We start from the raw sequence: 22,668 nt of genomic DNA, 5'->3' as shown, positions 1-22,668 counted from the left end.
TTCCCAGGGTTACATGAAGCTTTCCCATGGTGCTGACCTTTAACCAGATTAAATGTGATATTGCTCTGAATATATCACCATAAAAATCCAGTTGAACAAATCTCCGTCAATCCACTTGTTGCTCCATCGTTGTATGGTCTCTACTTATTTTCCTCCACCTGCAGGACAGCTGTGCGTCGCTGCCACGTCTCTCCTCCCCGCCGGAGAGGACGCGCGAAGTGGGGGCGCAGTGCTCAGCTAACAAAAACCTTGCTCCTGAGCTGCGCAGCTTTAACTGAAAGCAGCATTGTGGACACAGCGCCCACCTCCGCTCCTCTGGCTGTGTTTTTTCTTTGCACAAGCAGCCATTATAGCTGAGATACAAAAAGTTTTTTTTTTCTTTTCCTCTTCTTTTTTTTTGCGTTTTCAGGGTGCAAGTGCTTCTTTTGTTTAAAAGCTGAACGCGACACGGAGTGAAGGCATTCGGTGCGTGGCGCAGCACGATAGTGCGGTGTCCGATTACGAACCGTGCGCCGGGCAGCTTGGTCCCGGTGAGCGCTTCCCCGTGGGGCAGAAATAGCACACTTAGCTCCGGAGTTGACGAGACAGAGCACAGAGGAATCCCTGTAGAGACAGAAGGAGTTTTTGTTTTTCATTACAATTATTTTTGAACGTCATTCCCAGAGCCAAATAAGCTGTAAGGATATTTCATCTCCAGCTCCTCTTCATTTCCAGCTACCCCACCACTCTTCTCACTGGGACAAGACACGCAGTTTTGCTCAGTGCTAGATGAACGGGAGTTGGGCACTTTACTTGGTAAGAGACAAAAGCATTATCATTATGTTGTGCTCTGTCTGCTTCATTGCTAATATTTAAAATTTTGAGCATTCTCACGTGGATTGTGCATCAGTTTCCTGCTAAATACGCGCATGGTTTTGTTTGATCAGTAAAGGGCGATTTCAAGTCAATTTCAGATTGACTGATGACATCCTGTTGCTATATAGGGATGCGCCGTCTTAAAGCACCAAACATACACCCGCTCACGAACCACGCATAACAAAGATAATCAGTTTTAGAAGTTTTTTTTCCTCGTACCCTTCAGTTACTGACCACATGGTGGTGCTGGCAGAGTGCAGCCGTCACGATTACAAAGCTGAAGTCTACTCAATAACACACTCACAGCTCTGTCTGGCTTTCCCCCTTCAACTCGCATCTTAATTCTTAAGTTGTTGGTTTAAACAGCATTGGTAGGTTGGGGTCAACTCATTATTTTCCTCCATATAGCACCAAATTATAATGAACGTGACTGCAAGAGAAACATGTTCAGTTGCCTAAACTCCAAATTTAACAAAAAAGTCAATTCACTCAAATAGAATCCAGTTAAACTGCTACATTCAGACTTAGATATATTCAGTCCAATGCCCTCGTAGATATAGCACAACATGGTCAAGGTGATCATATAATGGAAAAAGTTACCTGCCAGCTGATTGTATCAATCATAGACTTTGCATTCATCCCTCCTCCCTAGAAGGGATTTTTCTACCTTTTAGTTTTTTTACGTTTTGCTCTTTGGTTATGATATCACCTATCATTACTCAATAAAATAAATGCAACATCAAATTGAGAACCAGTATTTAATAACGGCCCCAAAAGATGTGTCACATAGGATAAAGAAAGAACTGGATAAAAAAGGAATTAAAAATCAAAAATAGCTGTTTACTTTTTGATTTGTTTTAGCATCTGAACATGCCTTTATTTAGTTAGATAAATATTAAATAGTTTTTTTTTATTTGAGCAGGCTTAATTGTTTAAAACCATTGTTAGATAAACCTAAACAAATAAATTGAGAAAAATTAAAAATGTTAGCTGCTATGCTTAGCTTCATGTTTTGGTCCGTTTCTGCTACCTAAAACCTGCACTTATTTTGTTTTTGTTTAAGTTTTCTGTTTTATTTTGCTTTAAGTATGTTCCAGGCTTTTAAACCATTGTTAATAAAACAAAAACAGGGTTCAAAAGATGTGATATTCTCTCATAAAATCCAATAATATGACATTAAATAAAAAAAAAACTAACTTCCTTTTAATTGAATCTGTTTTTGCTAAATTTGTCAATCGATAAAGTAAATCAAGTTTTAATTAGAAGTCGAACATAATTCATTGCCCCATTGAAAGACTGATTCGGTGCAAATAAATGCACCTGTAGTTGCAGTATTTATTTGCAACTGCTGCATTTCTTCTGAGCTCTTCAAAGTAGTCAAATTATAATGCTCTAGCAAAAAGCTGCCCTTGAATTTGTTAACCTGTGGTTTTGTTAAACTATTCAGGACAGAATGAAAGTTTCATTCCAGCATTTCTTAGCCTTCAAATTTGAGTTTAAGGGTGCAATTCACATGTCTTCAACCTTCGGAAACTCTTTGGGGAGATCAGCGAGAAAATGTCAAATTAAAGGAAATAATGCATATAAATTAAATGCTATGCATCCATTTGTGCACAGCTGCCCTGCGGCTTTGTCCCCACAGCAGTGCTTATGCTCAACGGTGTATAATTGAATGGATATACTGTAACTGTTTACTATATCATTTTTGACCGATTGTTTTTCAGACCTGAGGCATGCACTTTGTAACATGAAAATGATTACTGAGTATGAGTGCAGAGCCTTCAGCAGCCTTCCTTTGGGTATTTAGATTTTATTTTTTTCTTTTTGTTTTGATCATGGTATTAGGCTTGATACCATGAACTGTTTAATCTAATCTTAAAGGCTCAGTCCCATCACAGTGTTTATCCCTTCTGTCATCACACCGTGCTCACCGATAGAAATACATAACCCATGTCTGGACGGGATCCGGCTGCCTCTCAAAACACAAAAATATTACTCTTAGGTAAACTGTTTGCTCTGAATTGCCTGCTAGGTACGAGTTTGTGTGTGCATAGTTGTTTGTCCTGTGTTGCCCTTTGATGGTCTCGCGACCTGTCCAAGGTAAAGCTCGTCTCTTGCCTTGGAGATGGGCAGAAGCCCCCCTCCACCCCCCCACCCCCTCCCATGACTCTTTAGACAATGGAGAGATGGATGGAGGTCTAGAAGGCAAAATTATTTTCACTCATTAATTAGGCCTTTTCTGTACCGTGAATGCTGAAATTCTTTGGGAATATTGAAAACAAAGACTGAAACCACAAATTCAGTTTTACTTAGAGAGTGTGATTACATCCATTTTCAGACGACAGGTCAGTTTATATCAGCGGTGAGCTTGTTTAAAAATAAGCAAAACCGCTAACTTGAAAATAAGTAGAATAATTCTCAGCTCTCAGATTTGATTGCATGTTGGTTTTCCACAAAAAATAAATGGGGTGAATAGTTTTGGAAAGTCTCATGTGAATTTTGAGACATTTTACAGGTGGAAAATTGCACATATAATAACTACATAAACACCACTACGATTTATCCTATTAAATTGAAACTGACACATTTAACAACTGTAAAAATTGGCATCCCGGGTATGGAGTTGCATATTCCTGAGTTTGTAGTGAAGAATGCTGTTTTACTAGCAGCTATGATATTTGCATTGTGATGGCAGATTGCCCTAGCACTGACACCAGCACAAACACAGCAATTAGCCCTAGCCAGGAAGAACTCTGTGATGAAAATGATCCCGGCGGCCCAGCAGCCCACACGGTAACTATGGAAACCCACAGAATGACAAGCCAATTGTTGTTGACCTTTGTGATCCGGCGTCTCAATGGGGGTCCAGCCCTGCTGAGAGTGAGAGTAAAAGGCATAATCATGCACATGTAAACTAAACAGTCATTACCCTATGGCCCCAGAGTGTTCTTCTTTGAGAGTCTTTTGGTTAATTATTTATCTGGCACCAACAAAGTAGAATTTTTTTTGGAATGGTTGGTGTCTGTTTGCCCTGCCTTCACAAAGAATTTGACTTTATTGGCTGAGAACTGCATGACAGAACTGATTTTACTAAATTTCTCCCAGTAGGCGAATTCCTCCTATGCAAGTAAACTCAGAGACTCAAACAATAGTTGAAGTGGTTTCTGTTGCTTCCTGCTGGGGTTTGTCCTCTCATTACCCAGAGGTATTTATACATCACAGCCACTTTGCATCATTTAATTCCTCCCTTCTTCCTCCTGACACTTGTGTTTTCAGGCTTGATGTGGACCCATACAGTGCCATGCAAAGTTTTTTTGTTTTTTTTTCAAATTTTGTTTTGTTAGAACAACACAATTCTATGTATTTTAGAAAATCTACTAACCTTTGGGATTCATTTGTCTTCAGTCCCCTGAGTTGGTATTATGCAGAACTACATTTCTTGTCATTTTTTTTTTCGCAAAATACCCCAAGTTTAACAAGATCAGATGGCGAGCGCTGATGAACATTGATTTTAAAATCTTTCCACAGATTCCCGGTTGGATTTAAGTCTAGACTTTGACTGGGCCATTCAATCACATAAAAATGCTTGACATCAACTATTACATTTCTTAATCATATTTCTGGCTTGCATATTTGTGGTTCTAACATGATAAAATGTAAAAGGTTCAACTAGGTATGGTTTTTGTTTTGATCTTAAGCACATTTTTTTTTAAAGTCTGTAGCACTGAGTTTTGATACCTTCCTGATTTATTTCCACATACCGTACATGAAAAAGTTGCAATGGTGTGTGCAAACGTTTTTCCACCCCTCCTTTTATTTCTGTTATTGTCTGTCAATTTGAGAGATGGTATGGTGTTTCTATGGCAACTCGGAGGTTTCCCACAGTGAATTTGAGAGCCTGTCCATCACGAAGGAAATGAAAGTTAGTCATTCACTGCATTTCTGTTTTTCATCGCCAAAGAGGAAATTATCATATGGCAACAACACAGCATCTGTTGTTTGTCCACACACACCCGACATGACACTACACTTGAAACCAGATGTTTGCATACACTGTTGAAAGGACGCATAAACCTTTTCCACAATCCTGCAAAATCCTAAGGAAAGTTATGTAGTTCTGACTTTGCAGAAAGTGATGAAAAAAGTCAGTTTTGTAGAATTTAGTTAGAAACCAAGACCTAAAACAGAAAAACTTTAATCTGATTTAATTTCAGACATTGAGGGGAAACAAAGGGGTGTGTACCTGTGTACAGAGTATGCAAATGTCTGATTTCAGCATCATCAATAGTGTTCCATCACCTTCTCTAAGAGCTAGTTCTTAATGATTTGATGTTTTTAAAGAATAAGGAAATATTTAATGAAGTCTTAAAAGAAGGAAAGACTTTCAGAATTGCATCAGACATGAGCAAGAGGTGGGACTGACATGATGAAAAGTGCTCACGTATCAGACAAAACACGCACGCAGCAGTTCTCTGATGGGACGCATCCTTGTTGAACAGGCGGGGGGAAGCACTGTAATTTCACACTGCATGTTAAACAGCACAAGAGCAGGTGTTGGGAATTTGACTTCAGAGACAGAGGAAGAGAAATGCAGGCAGGTGATACACACAATGCTAGACCCGCTATTATTATTGTCGTTGGGTTCGAGCGCGGATATCTGCGATTTTGAGTGAAACATCCAGTTTTCATGTCCGCACGTCAGAGGGAATTATCTCCGCTGAGCCCGCCAGTCGCTCACCCTGCACTGTTACACTACATTAGCTCTGTCCTCTTTCTCCACTACAACCTCAAATTGAGCTCAAATAGCAAAAGGAGTCTGTCTTTTAACCATGACATGAGCACAGAACCAAAAAGAGGGACTGTATTTGGGTCACGATTAAGTAATCCCCAAAGCCTCTTTTTGCACTCGGGGATCAAGCTGCGAGGATGTTAGAAAGGTTAAAAGAAGAGAGATGGTGGCAAACTTTAGTGACAACAGAAGTGATTACTGTAAACTTTTTGTTGTTGTTGTTTTGACTTCATTTTCTTCTATATTTGTATCAGTATGAGGTAGGGAAGAGGGATAGGTGAAGAGGAACACAGGGGCAGTAAGAGGAGGGATGAAGCGTAATAAGCAGGGGGGTGCAGGGGAGAAGAGGTGAAAAGAGGATTTAAAATGAGAGAATCCAGGATGAAAAAGGGAAGATGCTTTGCCAGCCTTTGTTTATTGACTGATCGGGTTCTCTGGGGCCATTTGGATAGGGAAGTGAGTCATGAGTTTTCACCAAGCGCACAGGCAGGCAGAGGGGTTAGTACATGCTTTTTTTGTCTTTTTTTCCCCTTTCCTCTGTGGGATGTCACCCTGTAGTAATTCTATGAAAGATGAACGACTTTCAAGTAGGAATGAGAGGATCATTTGATAGCAGGGCTCAGCTCGTATAACTCTCCTTTTGTAGGAGCCTCTTCATTTCACGCTGCGGCTCGCACCTCAGAGGTGAGAGTAAAACTGGACTGCCTCCTGTGAGACTTTAACACTCTCTGCTATGTATAGGCACAACTAAATTAACAGCCAGCTATTACTAAAGCAGGGGCTCAGCTTGTGTTTGCTTTTGGATTTTATATGTAAGCAGAGGAAGTGACTTGCCTGGAAACCTTTAATGATTGTTGGTTGAGATGCTCTGATCTTTAATTTAAATGCCTTTTTTTCCAAAGGAAGAGCAGTTTGTCTTCGATATATAGTCTTGTTCTTATCCTGGTGTCACAAACAAATATATAAAATGTCTCAGCTATGCTGCTACTATTTGCCTTTAGCTGCATTATTATTAAAAAAATTGATAATTACATTTTCTTTCTTGTTAGTGTCAATATTGTGTTACAGAGCTGATAAATCATCATGCAGACTGCTAAGAGAAGGGAGATGCAACAAATTAATATCAAAAACTATGGCTGTCACTTTGTTATCTGCAGAGTCTTTTCCATGTGTAACAGCATACTTCTTATGTAGTAATCCCTTCAATGGAAATATGCTTTAAATTCAGCAACATTTTTCCAACAGGCTGCCAACTTTTCCCAAATCGCTATGCTTTATTACAAATAGATATGAAAACCAAACAACTAGATAAAACAAATTTCCATGTTCAAGCCTTTCTGTTGTATAAACCTCTAGATTTGTTTCCTTTGTTACTCTTGCAACATGAGATGTCTTCCACTGCTCTAAATGTTTGCAGAAAATACAAGACATATATCTGTTATATTGACTCTCTGTCCACAATAGCATAGCCCTGAAAAGGTGGTGTTACACAAAAAGACTAATTCTGCAACAACAGTCTGTCTGCTAACAACTTCTCAGTAAGCAAGGAAGCAAATGGCTGTTGCTAAATTTAAACCAATTTAAACTATTTACACTAAAGTTGCTAAATTAATTCACTACCTAATTTGCATGGTTTACTATTTAGATGTACTGTACCTATCTAAATGTTGTAAATCATGCATGGTTTACAACACTGTGGGAATGACAATGTGAGTTAAAACATCCTTAATATGTTTAACCCCAAAAATCTATTTTTTATTGAATTCAAATCTTTTTAGAGTGCTAGTTAGAGTTTTAAAACAGTTCTTTACTTTTCAACCGTAGGCAGCTGCATTCAGTACTAATGGCCACTACGGGGGTGCCCAGACAACCACTATGCTAAAGCTAAATCATAAATTATGGGTCAATGACCTCTTCCGAATATCCAACCATAGAATGACATCAGTTTCGGGTGTTGCACCAATATTGGATCTGATTGACCCAATCTGTACTTTTTAGGGTTTTATTTCTCTCTGGTATTGCTTCATTGCTTCTTATCTTAATTGAGTGCATCATTTTAGGATTCAAAAAGTGCTTTTGATGTAATATGTTTAGAGCTATCCCAGCTTCATGTTTTCTGTAGCAACACAAACAGCCAGAAAAGCTCTAATTTGATCAGTGAGAGGATATAAATACAGAAAATCCTTTAATCTTCACCAAATGAAAACATTTATCTATGCTTTGAAATATTACGCAGGGCTTATCAGAGCAATATATACTGAAAAAAAGACGAGTTATAAGATGATACTTTACCCAGCAGATGAATGAGAAAATAAAATCACAGAGCATGCCGAATTCTTTTTATCCAACCTCATGTGAAAGTTTGTGATAACATCAAAAAGATAAAACAGTCCACTACATGCATTTCAGCCAGGGAAAAAAAAGAGATACTGAGGGAGATGAGGGGCGATATGAAGGCAAAGAGATAAGAACTTCGGTTTCCAAGACAAAAAGGGAACAAGTCTGATTCTTGAATGGAAAAGTAAAGGGTAGGAGAGAGAAAATCAAGGAGATAGAGATGGAGTATAGGGAGTGATGAGTAAACACCACAAAGAGCAGGTCTGGGGGAAATAATTATACATGGAGCTTCTCTCAATAGGAACCCGCCTAGTAGGTCCCTGGATGAGCTGGTCAGTTGGATCCAGCTGTCAGTGGGAGAGGGAAAAGGACAGATAGGCAAAGAGTTTGGCCTGGCAGGATGGTGGAGGCATAAGAGAGAAATATCAATTTACTGAAACCTTAGTATATTTTCTGTATGCTCACTCAAGACATTCCTATGAGGGGCCGTTTAGGACAAAAATTACGTTTTGTCTCTCACACACTACCAAAAACTCTCGCATACTCCAAAAAAATAGCCTCGCACACTCCAAAAAATTACGTTTTGTCTCTCACACACTACCAAAAACTCTCGCATACTCCAAAAAAATAGCCTCGCACACTCCAAAAAATTACGTTTTGTCCCTCACACACTACCAAAAACTCACGCATACTCCAAAAAAATAGCCTCGCATACTCAAAAAAATTACGTTTTGTCTCTCACACACTACCAAAAACTCTCGCATACTCCAAAAAATTACATTTTGTCTCTCACACACTACCAAAAACTCACGCATACTCAAAAAAATAGCCACGCACACTCAAAAATTACTCACGCACATTCAAAAAATACTCAAATTGCGTATACACACACTACTAAAATGTCACACACACACACACAAACGTTAACTTTCTCGCTCACATACACTACTACCAGCTCGCTCACATACACTACTACCAGCTCGCGCACATACACGCAAACGTTAACTTTCTCGCTCACATACACTGCTAACAGCTCGCACACACACAGACGTTTATCTCTCACATACACAAGACTAAAGTTGAACACACACACAGTACTAAGACTCGTTTTATGTATGTGTGAGAGCGAGACTTTTTATGAATGTGTGAGAGCGAGACTCTTTTTGAATGTGTGAGAGCGAGACTTTTTATGAATGTGTGAGAGCGAGACTCTTTTTGAATGTGTGAGAGCCAGACTCTTTTTGAATGTGTGAGAGTTGTCACGGAAGAGGCGGGGCATAATTTTTGGATCAAACTGCGCATACGTAGATCCTAAACTATAAGTTTCGATTGTTGACTCACTGTATGTTCTATTACTTAGTATATTTGTGCTTTTAAATATATATAGAACGTTTAACTTTCTTGTAGATTAAATGTGCTATAGAAATAAATGAATCTGATTGATTGATTAAAAATAGCAAAATTGCTGTAGTACAATCTGTCCACTGGGTGCCAGTATTACAGGAATTATTAACCGGCGCCAACTAGTGCCGAAGAAGAAAGAGTTTGCTATACCGAACATGGCTAACTCTAATTCGAAACGAGAGAGAATTGGTCAGGCAGCTGCCATTTTAAACACCATTCTATCTTCTCCGGAGGCAACCAGCACTTTGACAGGCGCATTAAACGATTCAACGACTGCCCGCAGTGCTACAATCTGGCACCCAGTGGACAGATTGTACTACAGCAATTTTGCTATTTTTAATCAATCAATCAGATTCATTTATTTCTATAGCACATTTAATCTACAAGAAAGTTAAACGTTCTATATATATTTAAAAGCACAAATATACTAAGTAATAGAACATACAGTGAGTCAACAATCGAAACTTATAGTTTAGGATCTACGCATGCGCAGTTTGATCCAAAAATTATGCCCCGCCTCTTCCGTGACAACTCTCACACATTCAAAAAGAGTCTGGCTCTCGCACATTCAAAAAGAGTCTCGCTCTCACACATTCATAAAAAGTCTCGCTCTCACACATTCAAAAAGAGTCTCGCTCTCACACATTCATAAAAAGTCTCGCTCTCACACATACATAAAACGAGTCTTAGTACTGTGTGTGTGTTCAACTTTAGTCTTGTGTATGTGAGAGATAAACGTCTGTGTGTGTGCGAGCTGTTAGCAGTGTATGTGAGCGAGAAAGTTAACGTTTGTGTGTATGTGCGCGAGCTGGTAGTAGTGTATGTGAGCGAGCTGGTAGTAGTGTATGTGAGCGAGAAAGTTAACGTTTGTGAATGTGCGAGCTGTTAGTACAGTGTATGTGAGCGAGCTGATAGTAGTGTATGTGAGCGAGAAAGTTAACGTTTGTGTGTGTGTGTGTGACATTTTAGTAGTGTGTGTATACGCAATTTGAGTATTTTTTGAATGTGCGTGAGTAATTTTTGAGTGTGCGTGGCTATTTTTTTGAGTATGCGTGAGTTTTTGGTAGTGTGTGAGAGACAAAATGTAATTTTTTGGAGTATGCGAGAGTTTTTGGTAGTGTGTGAGAGACAAAACGTAATTTTTTTGAGTATGCGAGGCTATTTTTTTGGAGTATGCGTGAGTTTTTGGTAGTGTGTGAGGGACAAAACGTAATTTTTTGGAGTGTGCGAGGCTATTTTTTTGGAGTATGCGAGAGTTTTTGGTAGTGTGTGAGAGACAAAACGTAATTTTTTGGAGTGTGCGTGGCTACTTTTTTGGAGTATGCGAGAGTTTTTGGTAGTGTGTGAGAGACAAAACGTAATTTTTTGGAGTGTGCGAGGCTATTTTTTTGGAGTATGCGAGAGTTTTTGGTAGTGTGTGAGAGACAAAACGTAATTTTTTGGAGTGTGCGTGGCTACTTTTTTGGAGTATGCGAGACTTTTTGGTAGTGTGTGAGAGACAAAACGTAAATTTTGTCCTAAACGGCCCCTCATACATTCCCAAGTTTCTACACACTGTCAACTCTCATAACTGTAGTCTGCTGGATTTCACTCTCTTGACTTTCCCAACTGACCCTCAGGTGCTTTGCAGACTGTTTTCCACTTTGGACTTTAGCCCTTAGGCATTTAAAAGTAGTGTAGATTTAGAACTTTCTTGCTAATTCTTGGCCATGGTTCAGTGGGTAATTATTACTCATTTCTTTATTTTTATTCAAAGGAAACTTACCCACTTAAATAAGTAGATATTAAACAAGTCTTTCTGATGTTCACTTTGGCTTTTGCAATACACACTTGTTTTTCCATTAAACTTCTGCACATGTAAAGATTATAGAGGAGTCTTCAAACTGATAAGACCTTGGCATCATTGAACCTCTTTTCTACACTGAAAATAATCTTGCAAACCCTTAGGCTTCTGCTGTGACCCTTTGGATAATTTAACATATTTAAAACCAAGCTGCGTGAAAGACCAATCCAAAATGATGTATTTTACTTTCAATAAATTTATTAACCAAATACATTTAACAGATAAAGGCATTCAGCATTCATTACCATTTTTAACATTTTGTCCCTTTGCAATCTTTTAACACCATGTTCCCATGAAACATGTTGGTGGCACCATCATATTTTTCTTCAACATGGACTGATAATCTAGTCACAATAGGTGAGACGTTGGATGGAACCAAATTCAAGGCAATGGTGGAAGAAAACTCGTTCGAGACGGAGAAAACCTTGAGACTGGGACAACAACCCAGTTGTTACAACAACAGCCAGCAGGATGATGATGTGGTTTAGATCAAAGTGTTTTCTCTTCTTTTCTTTTTCTGTCTTCTTTTATTTTCTAAAAAATAGATCAAGGCACTTTCTTGTGTTAAAATGACTAAAAGTCTAGACCTTAGCAGAGCGTCTGTGGGAAGACTTGACACTCTCAATCCATTTTGATGCAGCCTGGAGCAATTTTGCAAATAAGAATGACAATCACAGTGGACAAATATGCCTTTTACTGTAGATATTTATTACTAAAAGCATCTTCAAAACATGTCATTTTCTTTCCCCTTGACAATTACATGGTTTGTTGTGTTGGTCTATCACATAAAATTCAAATAAAAAAACCTTGAAGGTAAAGAAAACGTTAGCCTTGAAATTAAGAAATTAAATATGCAGCCACATCTTTACATTTTGTGACGGCTTCTCAAAACAAAACAGGAAAAAACAAAAAAAAGCACAAGGTTAAGTGCTTTTTTTTTTCATTCACCCTTTGATTTCCAGAAACTTTCCTGCAATTGCAGCACACTCTCAAGAAACGAGACTCTCAAGAGTCATGCTCTTTGCCAGACCAGGCTGATTATGGTCTGGCGACTCCAAGACACAATGCTGCCTCAGTTCTGAAGGTGAAACCACATAGTGGACATGCGGTCTGATCTAAACCAACAGTGAATAATAAAGTGTTCATTATTCCCTCTGAATACCCTTTCAGTCCATCTTAAATAAACAGACTGGGAAAAGGACGACCAGTTCCGAACCTCGTGGCTTCCTGCCAACATTGAGCTTCTTGTTCTATAAGCCAGACTTGACTTTGATGCATTTTTGTTATGTGTGCATGACAGCATGGAGCTGAATACTTTTGTGCTTAAGTGGGAGTTTTGTTTCAAGGGATATTGTCTTATGGGAAATTAAGTCTCGCCAGGTACTGGGTTGCAGTGATAAGGACATAAGCTGCTGCAGAAAGCAATACAATAAATCTTTAGGTATTGCTGGGACTGCTCTTTGTTTCTATACACAGTGCAGGGTTGGTTAATGCAGTGGTTTCATTATGCTGTTTGTTAAAACAAGAGAGTTTATGTTCTTCTGCTAGAGCTCTGTAGAGTTCCTCTTATATTCCCTGGAGACGTAAACTTTAGTATTTCATCAGTGTTTGATCAAATACTATGCATATTATTGGCCTGATCTTGTTCTGCTTTGTTGGTAAAAAAAATATTTAAATAATGACTATGAAAATACAAAAACTGCGACAGACTGGCGACCTGTCCAGGGTGTACCCCGCCTCTCGCCCGGAACGTAGCTGGAGATAGGCACCGGCAATCCTCCCGACCCCATTAGGGACAAAGGGTGAACAGAAAATGGATGGATGGATGGATGGAAAATACAAAAATTTTAATGCAGATTATATGAAGATACTAAACTCAGAATATTAACAATGTAACATCAAACTAAAAAACCTTACATAGGATTAAGGTCATTTGATTCAAACTGACTTTTTACCCTCTCTTTTCTATTGTGCATTCATTGAATCATGAATCATGAACTTTCAGTTCTGGACAAGGGGCATTGCAGCAGCATAATTTTTTTTTTATTCCCACTCATTTCGATGTCCATCTGCTGCAGGATTTGCAATTTCACCCATATTTTATAACGCTGCGTGGGCCAGCTTTCCTCACACTTATGTACACACAGAAGCTCTTATTTTACTCAGTATGTCCAAGTTGCTTTGGCTGCAAAATAAGTCCAAATTATCAGCCACCCACCACCATGTTTTACAGTTGCGTTGAGCTGAAGGGATGCCTACTATGGCCAAACATCACCCTGCTGGTCACATCTTTTAAAAATTGCATACTTCTAGAAGTCCTGAACTTTGTTCCCAGAAAAAAAAGAGGCATGTTTTAATGACAACCTATCCAGTCAAACTCTTGTGGTAATTTTATTATTATTATTATTATTATTATTATTATTATTATTATTATTATTATTATTGTACTGCCATAAACTTTTATCATTTAACAAACTGACTGAGGTTCATAAAGTATGCAGTTTTTCTGGTTAGGTCAAATTGATGGAGTATTTAACTGCATGTTCAAAATTCCTGATGATATCTTGGATACTTGCCATTGAGTTAAAGCACACACACACACCTGAATAACTCAAGCCGGCAAGATGATGTTTTTTTTTTCTCTTACATTGGTGCACACAGTTGATGATGATTTGCTAGTCACATCCATGAGATAAAGCAATTCATTCACATCAGCATAGCAGCATTCTGTGTTATATGCTATTTGTTAATCAATCAATCAAATTTTATTTGTGTAGCACATTTCAGCATCAAGGCATTTCAAAGTGCTTTACATCATATCAAACACAGAAACACAATGCAACATAGAATCAACAATCAAAACACGACATTAAGTCAAGTTCCATCAATAAATTTGTAATTGATTACGTTTCAAATGCAATCCTAAACAGGTGGGTTTTTAGTCGAGATTTAAAGGAAGTCAGTGTTTCAGCTGTTTTACAGTTTTCTGGAAGTTTGTTCCAAATTTGTGGTGCATAGATGCTGAAAGCTGCTTCTCCTCGTTTGGTTCTGGTTCTGGGGATGCAGTTACTTTGTAAGACCTATTTTTTGTAAAGGCATGGCATTATCTCACTTCCCCTGTTATTTCACTGAAACACGGAAGAGATGGCCTGTGGTTTAAGGTGTCTGAGGTTACAATTAACATTTGGGAACATCTGGAGTCCTTTGAATGTGTTTTTGTTTTTCTTTTTGATGTTTAATACCCCTTTGGCTGTATTAGACCGTATTGATGTGTTTATCGCCTGATGCTGAAATGCCATCATTTCTGGCATTCCCACAGATAGAGATAGGTATGATTGGCTGTTTATCTCACTCTTGATCAATTTTTATCCAAAGATTTAAAAAAAAACTATTTAAATCTAGGATGTATGTTCCACGAATTCATAAAATAATTCATAGGATATATTTTTTAATTGTTTAAATGGAATAGACCACTAAGTGTGGTCACATTAAAATACTCAAACTGCAGCTAAATGGTATAAAACAAAATTTTACACTTCACAAATTCTTTCACAAACACTGAAAGCACATGAATGATTGTTGGACGGACCTCTATCTTAGGGAGCATTAAAGCAGCATTCACACTAAAATATGGAAAACTACTGAAGATACTCATCCACCATAGAGGCTTAAGCTTTTCAGGTTAGTGACAGCCTTGGTGCCTTTCTTTATCATCAATAGAGCAAAGGAGAAATATGGACACACCTGTGACAATAATTATCTATTTAAATGGTTTCCAAAGGGTAAAAATCAAAAATTGAAATACAAGTTATAAAAAAAAAAAAACCTTTATGAATATTAAACTATTTTTTAACAGGCAATTGCAGTAATACTATACTGTAGTACTTTGAAGACAGGGAAAATATAGCAAGATTCAGTTTTTCAATCTTGAACAACTGAATCAATATTCAGTCCAATGACTGATCTTCAAATAAGATATTTTGTAAGATTAACTTATTAAAAATGTAAGATCTTTATGGAAAGACGCTTTACAGCCACAAAGTTAAAATCTATAAATTAATCTTAAACAATCCACCAACTTTTCTTTAGTTTTAAACTTTCTATGGGAGTTAGTTGTGCAAATGTACTGCAATGCTAATATTAGCACTAGTTTTGTGAACGTGTATGCAGAAAAAAATAATGTAGACTAATAAAATACTCATTTTTAATGACATTTTTATCTTGATTAAAGATGAGTTATTCAATTGAAGTATGTCACCAAAAATGAGCAAATGTAGGATACATTTATATTGTTTCTCAAATTTACTTTTGTATAATTTTGACAGCTGTATTGGCGTAAAAAATATTTCCTTAGTCACTCATGTTTTATTTACATTTATTGTAGTTATTTTATTTCATATGTCATGATCCATGTTGATTATTAACAGATTATCATTGTTCCTGTTTCTAAATAATAAGGAAAAGGCAAGGTTGTACCAGTCGTAAGTTGTGCATTGTGTTTTGTTATGTTGTTTGGAGAAGCTTTACAGCCTGCGGCATCTCCCAGCGTTGGCAGAGATCTGAGAAAGTGAGTCTGCTAGATAGTGACTGTACTGAAATCAGCAAATAAATCCTCAAGCTTACCAGAGTGAGTTCCAGCAGTTACAAAAAGGGCTTTTTTGTGTACATATAGGAAGCAACATAAATAGTTCTGTTTATTTCACATGCAGCTTGGATACATGTGTCAGGACTTCAGGGGGTCAGCGGGTCGCACTTCCACTGAAAGGAACGTCTCCTCTTTCACATTCTCATAATGGATTTGCTCCAGCTTGTTGACCCCAGCTTGAGCCTCTTCACCTAAATACCGACCTCCAGCTTTCTCTCTGCCTTGTTATGGAGATTCAAGTACGCTAGGGAGAAGCACATTTTCAAAAAAGCTCATAAATGTCCTTTCTTTTTTAAACTTCATCATGAAAACAGGGAACTAAATGAAGAAGACTGGTACTTTATCACCCCTTAATGATAACCTGGGATCAGTGAAGACAAGTTGTTTTATATAGGGGATGTTGTTGCAGGAAACTTGCACAGCAGTTGCAGGTTCTGCAGAGGTTTTGACTTAAAACCTCTGCAGAACTTTTCAGACAGTCATAGTATTGGAAAGAACTCCTACGCAGAACATCCCTCTGCTTTCTGTTTGCCCTACACACAGCGTGGTATTACCGTGCTCTGGTTGTCATTAAAAATAGACCTCTGCCCTTATGAAACCGGTGCCCTGTAGCATCCTGATCTATTTTGTACTCCACAGTCGTCCCTTAGGGCCTTCTAGGAGGAAAAGCATTCCCCTTGCTGTTATGGTTAAGGGCAAGGGGGGATTTTTCCCGCGTCTTTTTGTGAACTTCAGAAAAACATCAAAAAGGAGAGACAACACACAATATGAAGCAAAAACCGATACAAGGGACCATGAAGCAGCTGACTCTCAGGAGGTAATTGTGCAACTGCTCTTTGTTTGGTTCTTTATAGACTTTGCTGGTTTAAAAAAAAAAAACAGAAGAGTTATAGTTTATTCATTTCTTCTTTTCAGCTCAAAACTTTTTTTTCTTTTAAGTGACTTGTGTAAGCATTTCATATAGAAATAGGTTCCCATCATTGTAAAAAATATACTTTTTATATACATTTATTGTTATATATCTTTGATGAACAGCAGTTATTGTGGTGTTGACAGTATGGCTCTTCAGCCATGGGGTCTCTGCATCAGGGACTGGCATGAGCACTACAAAATGTGCCTATCAAATACTCTCTAATATAAGTTTTATTCGCCTATATGTATGCCCAATTCGTGACTTTACAGAGTTTAACCGCATTGCAAAAATAATATGGCTGCAAACCAAATTGATACTTGACAATACAATTTGTTACATTTTTTTTGTTTTTTCATGTATTTAGGCTTAATTTAATAATCTTTTGTTGAATTTCAAACATTTTTGCACTAATAAAAATGGAACTTAATTGATTTTCCCTTCTTCCAGAAATGTTAAAATACAGATTAGATTGGTGTACTGATTTGTCCAATAACAAAATATAATTTGAAAAGATCAGTGGGTAGAAACAGAATGTAATAAGTTACCCATAAATGGTAAAATCCCAGATTATTGCCTCATTCAGACACAGGAGCAGTTTGTCATTTTGGCTGGGGAACAAATGTCCATAAAATGAGTACTAGAGTAACATGTCATTGTCATCTGCATAATCCTACAATCACACCAACTCCTCATGTTTTTATCCTTCAGTTCCATGAGCTATTATTAGGATTTTTTTAATCCTTATAATATACTCCCCAGTATTTTCTTTTTTTTACCCGTTTAGTACATTCCCAAAGTTGAATTTCGCATCTTCTCAAAAACCCAGGGCTTTATAGATTTAGCTCAACCTGTTAAAGTAATTGATTTACACTTCTTCTAGACTTGTAAATCAGGAGTCTCCATTATAGTGAATAGACACTGTATGTTACCTCAATTTTTAATGCTGCTGTGGTACCTGAGGGCTTTAAGAGTTTCCACTTAACTTTTTAGAAACTACAAAATATGTGTTGACAAAATAATTAAAGCTACCTCCTTCAAAATTATTTTTCTAAAGAATCCATATTTAGTCAAAGAACATAATTAGAAAAAAGAAAGGTTAAGGTTGTTAACTTCAATGTGCATTTGTGTGTCAACTACAAGGCAGCAATGTCACAGAGTAGCTATAGAAATTGTATTTCTGCCTCCGTGGCTGGACTATAATTTAGCTGCAAGCTTGATTAGGTGTCAGCCTGTCACTCAAACATTCGCGCACACTTCTGTGTACTCTTGTCATGCAAAAGAATATGAATTGATGGGATGATTGATACAGATTATCCGGGCGTATTATTCGCTTGAAAGGACAAAAGGTTTAGCATGAAGTTTGTACCTATACTTCATGACAGAATGCTTTCCTAGCAAAGCTTTTATGAAAAATATGTAGCACAGACAAGCAAGAAAAGCAGTAACTCAACAAAGCATGTATAAATTTGTGATTTTATTATAAGGGGTAGCAGAGTTGGAGTAAAAGCACACCTGGAGGCCACGTGTGGATTATCCCGCCCACCCCACTGGCGTCCCGGGTAGGAAAACTCCAAAGTCATCATTATAGCTAAGGGTGAAGGGGATCATTAAGTCATTATTTATGTGCTCACTGCTGTTTTATCACCTCCAGACGCAGTCTCGCAACACAGACACCCACACTCGAAGCCCCAGAAGAATAACATAATTGTTCGAGTTGGCCCAAGGGGTTGTGTCTAACAGAAAAAGTGCAGACATTAACAGTCTTGGGCAGCTGCAGAAAACACTAAGCCACCTTATATTTTTTGTTCCAACCTCCTCGCTCCCCTTCCCCATTGGGCTTGTTTGCACCTTATTTGGGTTTATTTACGCAAAGCTCCCAAGAACCCCTACACTTGCTGTGGCTTGAAGTATGCAGTAGCAGAGGGGAAAGTTTTTACAGGCAATTTCCCCTTTAGAATAGTTTGCTGGATGAGCTCAGTTAAAAGCATGCCGCTAACAGAGCACTTTGTGCCTCCGCTCAATCAATTTCCCCGTCTTCCTTTGCAACTTTATTTTTCTGTAAAAAGCATGCTGAGCTTTGTGGGAAACCTGAGCAAGTTGGTTTATTTCACACTGAGCATGTTTTTTGGGGGGCAGCGTGAACCTGAATCATTTTTCACCTGTTCTGGCATAATATTACGCAGTTGCAGATGATTACAGTCACGTTTAAAGAAAACTGAAAGACTGTCTGGAAACAGAGACACTTAAGTCTTAAAAGAAAAGTAGACGAGGCATCAGATTGGATTTTAAACAGACCCACTTTGTGTTGCACCTGGAGCTGTGGCTCTTGTGAAAGGCCACTCAGAGTCAGCCCTCTGGACGCTGCAGTCTCAGATGCTTGCGGCGCCGCTGTTTCCCCCCGGTGTTTCCTTTCATTTTACTTTAAAGGTGTCAAGGGGTGTTGCTTTTCCAGCTGCGCCCAGCCATTTTACCTCAAGTCTGTCCTGCTGTTATTTTCATGTCCTGATTCAATTACCTCTCTAGGACTGGTCCACTGACACATGACATGAGCACACTGGGCTACAGAAATGTGAAGAAATTGTCTTTTTTTGGCATGGGGGTTGTTATATATGGGAATGCCATGGGGTTTCCTTCACAGCCAAACCACACTTCAACTCCATTCCAACTTCTTTAACTCCAAGGACTTTTTGAAGTACTATTAGGCTTGTCTTTCTTTTCCCCTAAAATCCACATTTTGGTAATCCTCTCCATTCTCCTCCTTACTCATCGCTCCTTTTGTTCCTACCTGACCTGTTTAACACCCCCTCTCCTCTTGAGTACAACCTGCTCCAGTCTCTCGACCACTGCTCACTTTCACCTCATCCAACCTCCACCCATTTTCGTCCCTTCCATATTTTCCTCCTCTATTATTATTATTATTCATTATTACCAGCCCCTCTCCTTCAATCTGCTTTAAGTGACCCTAAACTTGACTTTCTCGCTCCACCTTTTTAGTTAGTCTCCTTTGAAGAGCAGCTCAGGGTGAGGACGTTCATTCGCTGAGTTTCAGCCTTGCAGCTCAGTGCCTTCAATAAATTACTGGTAGACTGACATACAGAGAAATTCATTTATCATTATAGACATTTACACATTTGCTTCTACCCCTAAGCTGAATAGAAAGCTGTGTTTGGTGAGTTTGATGGATGCAGGCATCCAGGAAAACTCACAAAAGCATTCAGCTGAAAACTCATAAGAAGTTATACGTCATGGATGTGTGCACTTAAATTATTCTCCCTTTTTTCAATCGACTCCAATAGGTCAATCTAAACTTGTTGAATCTTGGCGGAAAGGACTTTGCTTATCTTACAGGAGGCTTAAAATCAGAAAAACTCTGCTGTAGTATTTTACTACATATGTAACTACACATGCATTTCAAAAGTATACAAAAATCTATTGAGCTTATGTACATCCATGTTTTCAGAGTTAGCTGTTAGCCCAATACATTAAAAGTTTAATGTAAGAAAACACAGAAAATCTCCAATAATCTTTCATTTTTAAATAAAAAAGTTTAACATTCTCAAATTAAATACTAAAAGCTCTTAATACAAATTCAAACTAAAAATGGAGCCATGCTCATGATAGAAGTGGGTCAGGTACACACTGAAAAGGGGGAGATCACCAGTAATGGATACAACTGGGTCAGGTAGACAGCCGTGCAGACGTGAATATATTTCAAGCAAAGACTGGAGGTGAAGCAATCACTCACACACCCCTCCACGCAAACACACACAACACATTTAGAGACATCTGTTTTGGGCCTACCATAAAACCCTGATGGACCCCAGGGGGTGGTGTGTCAACAACAGTGGAGACCACACATTAAATGCTTGGTGTGCTCCTGAGACTGATTCCTGGGGATTTAGAGCAGTGAGGGGGTATTAACCAAGACCACAACCTGTAATTGCTATCATAATTACACAGGAAGGTCTTTCTGAATTAATATATGCCGTAATTCGGGGGAAATTTCATTCAGTCTTAAGAGCTCAATGTCTTGTTAGCCTCTTGAGTGTTGTTAGCGCATGTCTGTGTCTCTGTACGGTCACCCAATGAATATGCATTGTCAGGGCAAGCTTACTTTTTTCATCTCGGCTGAACCCAAACACAGAATATGAATTAGTTTATTAGAGTTAAAAGTGGTGAGATCTGGCTTTGATGTTGAGCCATCAAAGGTATCACGAAACCACAGTTCAGAGGAGCAGTGTTGCACTGTAATATATATTTAGCTGTGAGCCGAAATTAGACCTCTCATAGCTATGGACAGATGCCTTGCCTTCTTGTGTCTACCTTAATCTGTGGAGCTGGAAAGTTGATGTTGATATATTTTTGTTTCTGTACTCTGAGATGAACTCCATAGTTTTGCTCAGTGAATTTGTAAAAGATCTGTTGGGGAAAAAAAACACACTCATTTACTGAGAGAAGAAATAGGAATGATTGCTCAGGTATGATTTTATACCCATTCAACCACACAAATAATTAAACTTTTAAATACATTTATTTAGAAAAATGTTGACAGGTTCTATGCTTATTTTTGCCACTGATATGTTTGAATTGTGTTCTACATTAAGTTTATGTAAGTTTATAAGTGCAAAGCTTCTGGCTCAACCTTATCAACTTGCAGAAAAGCCTCAAGCTTTGAAGACTCAGAGGATTGATAGCCGCCCAAATATGGGATACTTGCAATCAAGAAATTCTGCATTAAATTTGTAGTTCTAAACCACAATTTTGCTCTATATTTCCGACACATACGTTCCTGTAACAATCAGAGACCATCTGCTTGTTAAGTGTTTGATCATTCAGCTGTTGTAGTTTCACTCTCCATCCAAAAATGTGAACGATATTTCTGCTAAGCATCATTTTACAGCTTTGTAACTTTGTTGATGTGTGATTTGTCCTGGAACATGGCATGTTTTATCACCCATGTTCCTTTTAGGCTTGCAGACAGACAGGATGTGCGTCTTCACACTTCTGTAGCATATAATCTCCTGTGAGCCATCATTTCTTTCTTTTTTTTATTTTAAGAGGGAAGTGATGACACACTATGAAAGTGATTTCTGTCTGCTATATGGCTCATTTGGGTCAATTAAGGGAAACTCATTATGTGTTGTCAGTGTTTTGGGGGGCAAAGTGACACACACCCGGAAGGCTTGCAATTATCTGTCAGTGTGGCATCCTCAGATATTAACAATTGTTTGTAAAGTAGAACCTTAAAATTTATATTTATAGCTGCTGAAACAAGTGTGGAGATTAACAAAAAAGACAATCGTCTTGGTTATAAGGCATAATTTTGTATCCTTTTCAAAACATCATGGAGTAAAAACACACCATGAAAAGATCACTTAGATTTTTTTTTTTTACCCCTCCAGGAGGTCTTTTGTGGGCTCTAGTGTCCCTTGTATGAAAGTAGGCTGACAGGAAAGGGGAAGACATGCGGCAAATATCGTCGGGTCCGGGAGTCGAACCAGCGACGGCCGCGTCGAGGACTCAGGGCCTCCAAACATGGGTCACGCTATCCCCTACGCCACCACGGCACACCCCACTTAGATTATTTTTTGTTTGTTAAATTTAGCTTGTGTTGTTTAATGTGTCAAAAGGGAAAAATTTTCATATGAGAATATCTTTTCCAGGCCGTGTTGATGTAGTCATCTGCAACTTCATTGGTTTGTGGTTGCTCACTGGTGCTGTTAAATTAAGTCGTGAGGAATTTTCACAAAGCTTAGTCTACTTTGGCTTTTTATGTGGATGTGCTCCTTATTTTGTAGAAAGACAGGGCTTATTGTCCTCCTGGAGAGGTCAGCTCTCTTTCCGTCATTTATGCTTGGACTGAATTAAGCACTAAATTAGTT

General features: G+C 38.3%; 1 protein-coding gene across 3 annotated transcripts in view; it reads left to right on the top strand.

Annotated features, from left to right (window-relative positions):
• The first annotated feature begins 249 nt into the window (after positions 1-249).
• The window catches only part of sema5a (sema domain, seven thrombospondin repeats (type 1 and type 1-like), transmembrane domain (TM) and short cytoplasmic domain, (semaphorin) 5A), a 151,183-nt gene continuing 128,764 nt past the window's right edge, over positions 250-22,668 (top strand). The window contains exon 1 of one of the 3 annotated variants that reach the window (XR_004337338.1): positions 250-795. The gene's annotated coding sequence lies outside the window, so the exon portion shown is untranslated. Of the gene's footprint in view, positions 796-16,546; positions 16,691-22,668 lie in introns of those variants that run through there. The other 2 variants (XM_032551350.1, XM_032551352.1) reach the window with 2 other exon arrangements.

This window comes from Xiphophorus hellerii, chromosome 21 (assembly GCF_003331165.1).
Source record: "Xiphophorus hellerii strain 12219 chromosome 21, Xiphophorus_hellerii-4.1, whole genome shotgun sequence".
Taxonomy (NCBI): domain Eukaryota; kingdom Metazoa; phylum Chordata; class Actinopteri; order Cyprinodontiformes; family Poeciliidae; genus Xiphophorus; species Xiphophorus hellerii.
This window is presented reverse-complemented; position numbering and strand designations above follow the sequence as displayed.